At 40.2% G+C, this 9,257-nt stretch overlaps 1 protein-coding gene across 3 annotated transcripts in view; it reads right to left on the bottom strand.

Moving 5' to 3' along the window:
- Nucleotides 1–8,461, bottom strand: part of marchf8 (membrane-associated ring finger (C3HC4) 8) — a 61,037-nt gene extending 52,576 nt beyond the window's left edge. For all 3 annotated transcript variants that reach the window (XM_089012459.1, XM_089012461.1, XM_089012460.1), the window contains exon 1: nt 8,192–8,461. The gene's annotated coding sequence lies outside the window, so the exon portion shown is untranslated. The remainder of the gene's footprint in view (nt 1–8,191) is intronic.
- Between the last annotated feature and the right edge of the window lie 796 nt (nt 8,462–9,257).

Genomic DNA, 9,257 nt, shown 5'->3' with positions numbered 1-9,257 from the left:
AAATTAAGAACCGTGTGCCTACTGAAATCATGTCATCTCGCTACTTGCGGAGACACTTTGCCACATTCCGCTGAGTCAGCAACTTGATGGATGGACAGCGTCCAAACCACCCCGACCACTTATATCATTTCATCGAAATCAAGACTAGCTAGTGGTTTTATCGCCCACGTGTGCATGACACCATCACTGGGGATCAATCGGCAACTCTCTACAGCTCGGCTGCAGTTAAATTCAGCGCAGATGAGGGTTATTCAATTACAGGACAGATGTATGTGGACACAACTACACAGTCGGTCGGTTGTTTTGTGGTCATGTGACAATGGTAATGTGGGACCTGTCGATTTGGTAATACAGTTCAAACAAACCCACTGAAAACATTCAGTGGGACATCAACACGTACAATTTAATTTATTTCACATGAAGTGTCTAACTATAGTGTTTGTTTTATTTTTGGGTGGTTGAATTTATCGCGTGACAATTCTTGTAAAATCAATTCGCTTGAGATTTAAAAATTCAATTTCGATAGAAATGGCACAAATGCATCTTAATCCATATATATTTGATTCTATTTGTTGTTTAAAAGTCTAATATCCATGGTAATACGGAGGGTAGCTTAATTAGCAGCTCTGTAACGTTTTGCATTAAATCAGCATTAGGGTTAGCATAATTTCCTAAAGCTACATTGTGTGGCTTGGTGAAATATACAATGCCATTCTCTTTGCTTTACATTAATTTTATTTACAGGGTCTTCCAAGTAACTACGTTGATAAGCAGTGCTAACTAATTTTACAGTGAATTTTTGTGATAAGGACTCTCGGTTGGTTAGGACATCCATGATGTTTTGCATTATATTAGTTGTTCATGTTAAGCCCTACGTTACAGCTTCAGCTCTTGTTAAAGCTCTATATAAATCAATATGTACTGCATTGTAGTGTATATTAGCATTAAGTTACCATAGGGTACCGTACATTCGTAAGACAAAGTTTCATGGATGGACTTTTATCATAAATTAAGGCAGGAGTGTCAATAACAGCTTGACGCAAGCTAGCTGCCGAATTTAACACTGTACATTTCAGGAAGGCAGAACTGACATCGTTATTTTGTACTCTCCACTCACTTTCTTAGTACCATTGTTTAGGAAGAGACTAGTCTAAGACACGTTGTAGTATGTACCAGCGAATGAAAAATTTCTGTTGCGCGCAATAGGAGGGATGAAGCATGACCACCCACGTCCAGATTTAACCGCTGCAACCGCAACAAGAAGCATCATAAAAGTGCCATTGCCCAGCAATCCCGCTCCCCCTTGTCTTTGTTGGCAGAATCCATTTCCTGTCTCCTTGCAGAATGCAATCAATAATATTTGAGGGATTAAGGAGAAGAATGGAGTGAAAGGGCTGGAAACAGCTGGCTAAGAGATGCTGAGGGAGCTAGACCGGTGAATCATAACCAGTGTGCTGTGAAGAAATGACCAAATTTCACTGTATTGGTGAGAAAAGTATCCATGTATGCTGGTAATTTTGCGTGTGGCTGCCGATGCTCACCCGCAGAGAAAAATATCCTGTGACTGTAAAGCACAGGTGTCAAAGTCAAGGCCCGCGGGCCAAATCCGGCCCGCCACATCATTTTTTTCGGCCCGCGAAAGCAAATCAAACTTGTTAAATTCCATGATGATTGCTAAAATCTGAGCCAAAATTTCATATTTTTGGATGTCAACCACAATAAAAGTCATTATTCTTGACTTCAGATTTGAAAACGAGTTATTCATTAATTTGCTGTGTGCTCTATATGTAATATTGGAAGGGATTTAAACATTCTAATGGGTTCCCCAAATTCATAACGGATCTCGAGAGGAAACCATAACTACAATGTGGCCCGCGGCAAAAAATGACTTTGACACCCCTGCTGTAAAGTGTCCTTGAGAGTTTTGAAAGGCGCTTATAAATGAAATGTATTATTATTATAATTTACAGTGAGTGAAAGAATTAATAAATGATCAGATCGAAACAAAGTATCAGACTGTATTTGTGATCACTTTTTTTTTTTTTTTTTGGGGGGGGGGGCAATTTTTCTCATTTAAAATATCTGCCTTGACTCCATAAAGTTGCACCTCTAAAATCGGTTTCGATCTGCACGGTTTGGATTACAGTGCGCCAGGTGGCCAAGTCGAAAACACAAAATGAGTCACGTTTTATTATTTTTAGTTTTGGGTACATGAGAGGCTGGCTAAGAGGGTTTTGACTCCTTTGCATTCTGTTGTGTCCGGAGGAATGAGAGGAGAAGAGTTGCTTTGTCAACGTCACCATCTTAGTCTACCTGCGGTCGTGATGTCACCGCTGCTTTTTGACCTGTCGCAACATCCTGTAGCAGTGTGACATATGCTACACATTTTTATAAAATCTATGCAACATGTCTGTGAGCGGATCAACGACGGGAATTTCAACCAACCACCCTTTTGCAAGTGAGTGCCTTACAATGGAAGTTGTCAAATTCCTCCGGTTGCATTCTGTCAACAACGTTGAGAAACACTTTGCACCATCACAAGCTATTGTGCACAGCAATGGCAGCATTCGTCTCCTAACGGAACCTTCATGTAGTCGGGGGATTGTATTCTTCTCGCCACACAATGACTTCCCTTCCTTAACAGGGCTCAAAACACAAGAAAGCACAGTTTATTAGAGTCTCGGCAGGCGCCTTTGCTCTTTCAGTCTTGCAATATTTTCCCAGAGCATAATTATGAGCGCTTGCATGTTCTCGTGTTGTGTCAGGGTCACTTGATGGCTACATACATTTCTTCTCACACAGGCGGTGGAGCATTGGTTATCAAGCGGCCGCCGAAAATTCGGCAGCAGAGCACTCCTTGTCTAAAAATCTTCTTTTCCTTTTGGCTTTTCCCTTTAAGGGGTCGCAATAGCGAATTAATGTCCTCCATCTTCAGAGGTTTGATTGGCAAGTTTGTTTTGGCCAAGCTTTTACGTCGGATGCCTCTCCTGAAACAACCTTCTGTATTTATCCGGGCTTGGGACCGGCACAATAAGACACTGGCTTGTGTCTACAGAATAAGCAACTCGATGAACATAATAAAGATGAGGATACTCAGTAAAAGGCTCACAAACACAAAATGGTCATTGGTACTGGAGTTTAAGTAACACCATTTGTTGAAACTGTTGAATTTACAACATTGTTCACCGGGACCAAGATACAGCAAAGCATAAGCACTGTCAAATTGAAACTCCTTAAGTTAAATCAACCTACTAGTGTCTTTTAGGCATCACAGTGTTAGTAAATCATAAATGTATCATTTTGGACTTAATGTAACTTTTCAACTCAATGCAGCATAGTTCCTTGGCACCGGGATACCAAAAGATGGCAGTACAGTGCATTGAACGATTTGTGGTGAGTGGCCAACGAACTGAAGCTCCTCAACTCACGTTAATAAAATTCCCTGGCACCAAAATCACACGAGATGGCAGCTAAGCAGTACTTATATCCAAACGTAGGTCCTCAACACAATTCAACAAAGTTCTTTTGCACCACGATGCTGCTAGGTGGTAGAAAAGCACTATTTTTGACTAAATTAAACTCCTCCATGCTATCCGTTTGCCAAAACATAGCACCAAAAAAATAAAAATCATATACTGTTTTTATTTTGACCTGAGTAAAACATTGACTTTTTTTTAAATATTGAGGATATATATTACGCAGACAGACACATTAGAGGTTTCAAGGACTCAATGTTTAAGCGATGGACACCAAGGCTGATCAATCAGCTATGCCAACGAGTTCAGGCCCCGACCGCCGAGCTCACTTACAATTGGCTGTGTGGAGTATGTGGGGGTTGAGGAAATCCCTCTTCCCAGTTAACGTTCAAGAGGACGCAATGCATCACAAAAAGTAATGGTGGCTGGCACCTAATTCAGTATGGCTTACTGAAGACTCAAGGATATATGTCCTCCTACTACAGTCGATGTGAATTTATTTTACCACTGTTGGAGCGTCTGTTTTATACTTCCCGATTCAGTGTTTGACTTCAAGGACAACCGATGTCACTTTTTTGTTTTTTAACTGACATCAGAAAAACGTTTTATAGCATCTAAAATACCCAAAACACGCAGTATGATATTTTTAGTCAAATGCAAAACACCAATAAAAATGACAAAGTGTCCAAAATCTGCGAGTTGGGCATTTTCAGAAAGTCCCGCCCCCAGTTCGTGACATCACGCCAAGACGTCTTGCATTGCTTGTGAATCCAAACAATGGCTTCAGATTCTGAGAATATGCTTTCTTGTTACACATCCAGTTATGAATATGATTCAAATAGTTCTGAAGAGGAAAGCAAACATGTTTGCAATCGATTAAAGAATTATATGTGCCATTTTGAGGCAACATTGGGGGAAAATCTCTCACCTAAAAAAAGAGGGAGAAAATGGCGACCTCCAGTGGCCACGTCCGCTTCCACATGCTGATAAATTCCTTATATGGAGCTTGGATGCCCTCTTCTGGCGGCTTTTGGGTGCAACACGGTTCTCAGACCAAACATGTACAAAAAAATGTATTGACGTGATGGTAGGACTGCTATAATGTGTCTTTTTTCGGTCAGGGGGCAGTCCTTTCGTGATGTCACGTACGGACTCGTCACCAACTCAAAAACAAGACTTCCTGAATATTCAGAGAGAGTCTTAAAACGTAAAATATAGCTATATGCGGTGGAATCTTATTAAAACACGCTCAGTAGAGGCCATTTTACAAATTATGGACACAACTTGTCCGGAGACATCGGTTGTCCTTTAAACATACTTCTTTTCCTTTCGGCTTTAAACATACATTCCATACAAAATATAGCAATGAGGTAATTTACAAACAAATTCACCTTACGATTGACTGTTCGTAAGGCGGGGAGCGTCTGTAAACATGCAGAGGTTGGAAAATGCTTGAAATGTTCTAGTCAAAGAATAAAAACGAAAGCAATTTCAAGAGGGCCTACTGCAGCGCCTGCTGGGGCCTTAATAATGATCCAGCACCAGAGAGTTGGCCATAAAACCTCAACAAGGTGAATGCAACACATGAATTTTTAAAAGAGCAACTAGTCCTCGTCAACCACCCCTCAAAGACGAATTCAGCAACCCAGCAGCCAATCCACACATCAACGGAAATCTTTGGTTTCTTTCAGCACATAAGATTAGCACGCCAGTTCGATCTTGCCGCACAATGACTGGGGAGGGAAAAAAACTAGCAGTGAAACAGGTGGCGTGTCGAATCCAATGCGTAAAGAAGCTGTGTGCGCTTCTCGACCGACACCTGACCTCTGCAGGCCCTGCCAAGCCTTATATTGATAGTATATGCAAATTCAAGTGATACATGAGTAATGTAGAGCCTTTGTTATTTGAATACCCATGGACATCCTTCCAAGTTGTCCCCTGGTACAAGCACCAACATCCATAAACCAACAGAACGTAGACATTTTAATGGGTGGCCTTTCCATGAACTGACACATTAGTAATCAGAATCAGAATCAGAATCATCTTTATTGCCAAGTATGTAGAACACACAAGGAATTTGTTTCTGGTAGAACACGCTGCACTAGTATCGTTGTCAAAAAAAACTGCTAAGTGGCACTATACAGTTCCATTTTGGCTACTGTTGAATTTTTGGCTAATGGGCTCTTCTCGTGCAGGAGCGTTCCAAGTACTCCCTCCCACCCTGTACAAAGCATCCAGAAATACTCCCTTTGCTCAAGGCTAGATTTCTTACTCGAGGATGATATCTTAACAGCCTGAGTCTGTTCACGTCAAAGTGAGCCCAAATTATCTGTGCTCTATTGTGTACTGGCCTTGTGGTCACACATGTTCGGCCAATCAAGCATTCCACAAGATTAAACTTTTAAACATGATAACTTCTATCCAGTCTATTTTCTATCAAAAGGCAACAACTGCAGTTGAGAGAGGGACAACGTTGGCAAAAAGGTCATATTTTTCACATGGGTCAACAGCTACAATATGGTATGTTTGGGTGGCTACAAATTCCAGGAAGTTCGCACAGTATTGATTTCTGCACTGGCCTTAGCTGACGGTGCACGTGGATGTGCGGGTTTCTCAGCAACAGACCCCAGAATTGCACCTCCACCTCTCTTACTCCGTACAAAGGGATCCTTCAGGGATCTTTCGTCAGTACCCTCTTCTCCTCTTCCATTTACGCCATTGTCAAATTTGACACCAACACCTTTGTAGGACTGATCAAGGATGACAAAACTTTTTTTGACTCAATACACAATTGAAGCACAGACAACCTGGGGGTCAATCAGGTCAACAGACACAGCAAGTTAAACGGTCAGCTTCACAGGAGTAATTTAGGACTTGGGGAACTGCTTATCACAGGAGCAATTTAGAACTTGGGGAACTCATTATCACAGGAGTAATTTAGGACTTCAAGCTCCTTATCACAGGAAGAGGTCATTAGCCAGGTTACAAACTTATCAGTTCATGGAAAACACAATGTTTTATTGCTTACAGCCGTTGGTGCTCAGAACGTTCCAGGGGCGTGGTATTGTAATCAAGAAAACTATGTTTTACTAATGTATCACTTTAATTTGCATGTACTCTCAATAGCTTGGCAGAGGGCTGCAGACTTCAGACGTATGTCATGGATGACTATGTTTCCTGCCGGCAGTAGGGATAATCTTTCTGGTTCCGAGTCTCTGTCCACAGTGTCTGACTGTCATCTCTCTGACAATACTGTTTGTGTGTGTGTATATATATATATATATATATATATATATATATATATATATATATATATATATATATATATATATATATATATATATATTTTAGGCGTACAGTCAAGATGACAAATGGTGGCCTAACTGAAAGTATGGCCTACATCGACGCAATGCGCGTGGCACACGGTGGGATGAAAGATGATCCCCGCGGCCCGGCGCTGAAACATGAGATGGGCGCTAACAATCAGCTGGAAGCCACACTGCACTCCATTGATTTGGGGCACACGACATGGGCTCATTCTCCGCAATGTTCGATAGATGTTGAGTTCTTATTTTTCTTCTTTTTCAGAGTGCAGAGGGATGATGCTCAATTTCAATCATTCAAACATTATCAGCCTTTTTAAAAAAATAAGGCATTATTTCAAATTGACAGTGTTAAAAATGCACAAATCAATACAGATTAACACAAGGAAAATACAGAGAAAAAAAATCAGATTAACGATCAATGGTATTTCCATATAACTCACAAAATTCCAAAATAAATCGCTACTTAATGAAAACCTTCAAAAATTATTTCAAAAAATATTTTCAAAACTAGACACAACAATGTAAAATATCCATCCATCAATTTTCCAATCGGTCTGATCCTAAAAAATGCGTGCTGGAAGCTCGTTATTCCTGTTGTCAACGGGGACACCTTTAACTGATTGCCAACCCATCGCAGGGCACATACAGACCAACAATCATTTATGCTCACAATCTCACCTGGGGACATTTTTGAATTATCAATTAACCTCCCATGCATGTTTTCGGAATGTGGAAAACGGAGTACCCGTGAAAAGAAAACATGTCTGTGGAGAACATGTATTTCAGAAATATATAATACAATTTCATCAGACAAATGATTAAAGAAAAACTTAAAAGAGCATTTGGAAAGAAAAATGTTGCGTTTGAATCTACGACTCGTGGATTCAAAGACAACATTTTGCTTTTGCGGTTCATCATCTTCAGTTTCTTCATCAGATTTTTGCTGCCAGAGAAATTCAATCCGTCATCTTCACCGTGCCTGCATCACACCAGGAACCGAAACATCAAACCCCCACTATCCATCCATCCTTCCATTCACGACTTGCAGTTTCAACGAGAGCCAATGCAGGAATTGAACGGAAAAGCTGCAGTGCATCATATTGGGAGGGTTCCTCGTATTGCAAGACATGGAGGCAACCAAACAAACACAATCATAAACATTCAAATAGCTCCCTGGAATATCTCTAAAGTCAACAGTGGAAGTTTATATCGGGCATTGTTTCAGATTCGAATGGGTAGACTGTACCTTATAAAATGTCCAGTGTCCAATGATATACTAGCCACCTTTAATGTAAAAAATAAACATATAATATAACGAACGCAACAGAGCAGGTTTTTATTTCCTGTGCACTTCAAGTCAACATTAAATATCATATATAATGCTCCTACCTTCATTTCCCACGTAGATACTCGATTAATATCCAATTACTGCGTCCAGAACCGGTGGACCGAAGAACCGACACAAAGACAGCCGTCCACTTTCGCCTCTTTCTCGGCGTCCGGCGATTATCCGCGCACGGCGCTTCTCTTGTCGTCACAAACTGTAATGTCGGACCCGGTTCGTCGCTAGTCCTGCGGGGCCGTGATGTTCGAAATTCACGTCAGTCGCTCGGTAGTCGAGCACCACGGAGCAGCTGCGTATTAAGGCACGTCACCCACTTCCGCCCTCACGTGGAGTAAAGAAAGAGGCTCGAGGAAGGAGACCAAGACCAGGAGAGGTTGAAAAAAAGGTCGCCGTAGCTTGAAATTAGTCGGAATGAAGAAGCCCCCACCGCCAAAAAAGACGAATGAGCAATGATGCATTTTTGTTTTTTTTTTGTTTTTTTTTTTTTTGGGGGGGGGGGCAATAATTGAAATTAAATTAAATTAACACATTTTTTTTCTCCCACATTGATGTCAAAAAAGTCGCAATGGAGTGAAATTAGTTGACATGATAAAGCTTCCCGTCAAAAATGACGACTAAGCAACCATGTTTTTTTGCTTTTTTTTTTGGGGGGGGGGGTATAATTGAAATTACATTTTATTAAATTAAATTAAAAGTCATAAAATAAAAATAATTCCTCCCTCCCACACTGATATGAAAAAAAGGTTGCCATAGTTTGAAATTAGTCAGAATGAAGAGGCCCTCCCCTCGTCAAAAATGACGAATAAGCAGCAATGTATTTTTCTTTAGGGTTAGAATCGAAATTACATTTTATTAAATTAAATTAAAAATACAAAAATAATTTATCCTCCCTCCCACACTGATGGTCAACATATACAGTAAAAATATATTTAGCACACACACACACACACACACATATATATATATATATATATATATATATATATATATATATATATATATATATATATATATATATATATATATATATATATATATATATATCATTCCAAAATTGAAGGACATTGGGGATTAGCAGGAGCCTCATGGAATATCATTGCAATGTGAGGG

The sequence above is a fragment of the Hippocampus bargibanti genome, linkage group LG13 (assembly GCF_051943395.1).
Source record: "Hippocampus bargibanti isolate YZ-2025 linkage group LG13, ASM5194339v1, whole genome shotgun sequence".
Lineage (NCBI taxonomy): Eukaryota > Metazoa > Chordata > Actinopteri > Syngnathiformes > Syngnathidae > Hippocampus > Hippocampus bargibanti.
The sequence above is the reverse complement of the archived record's forward strand: the minus strand, read 5'-3'. Positions and strand labels throughout refer to the sequence as shown.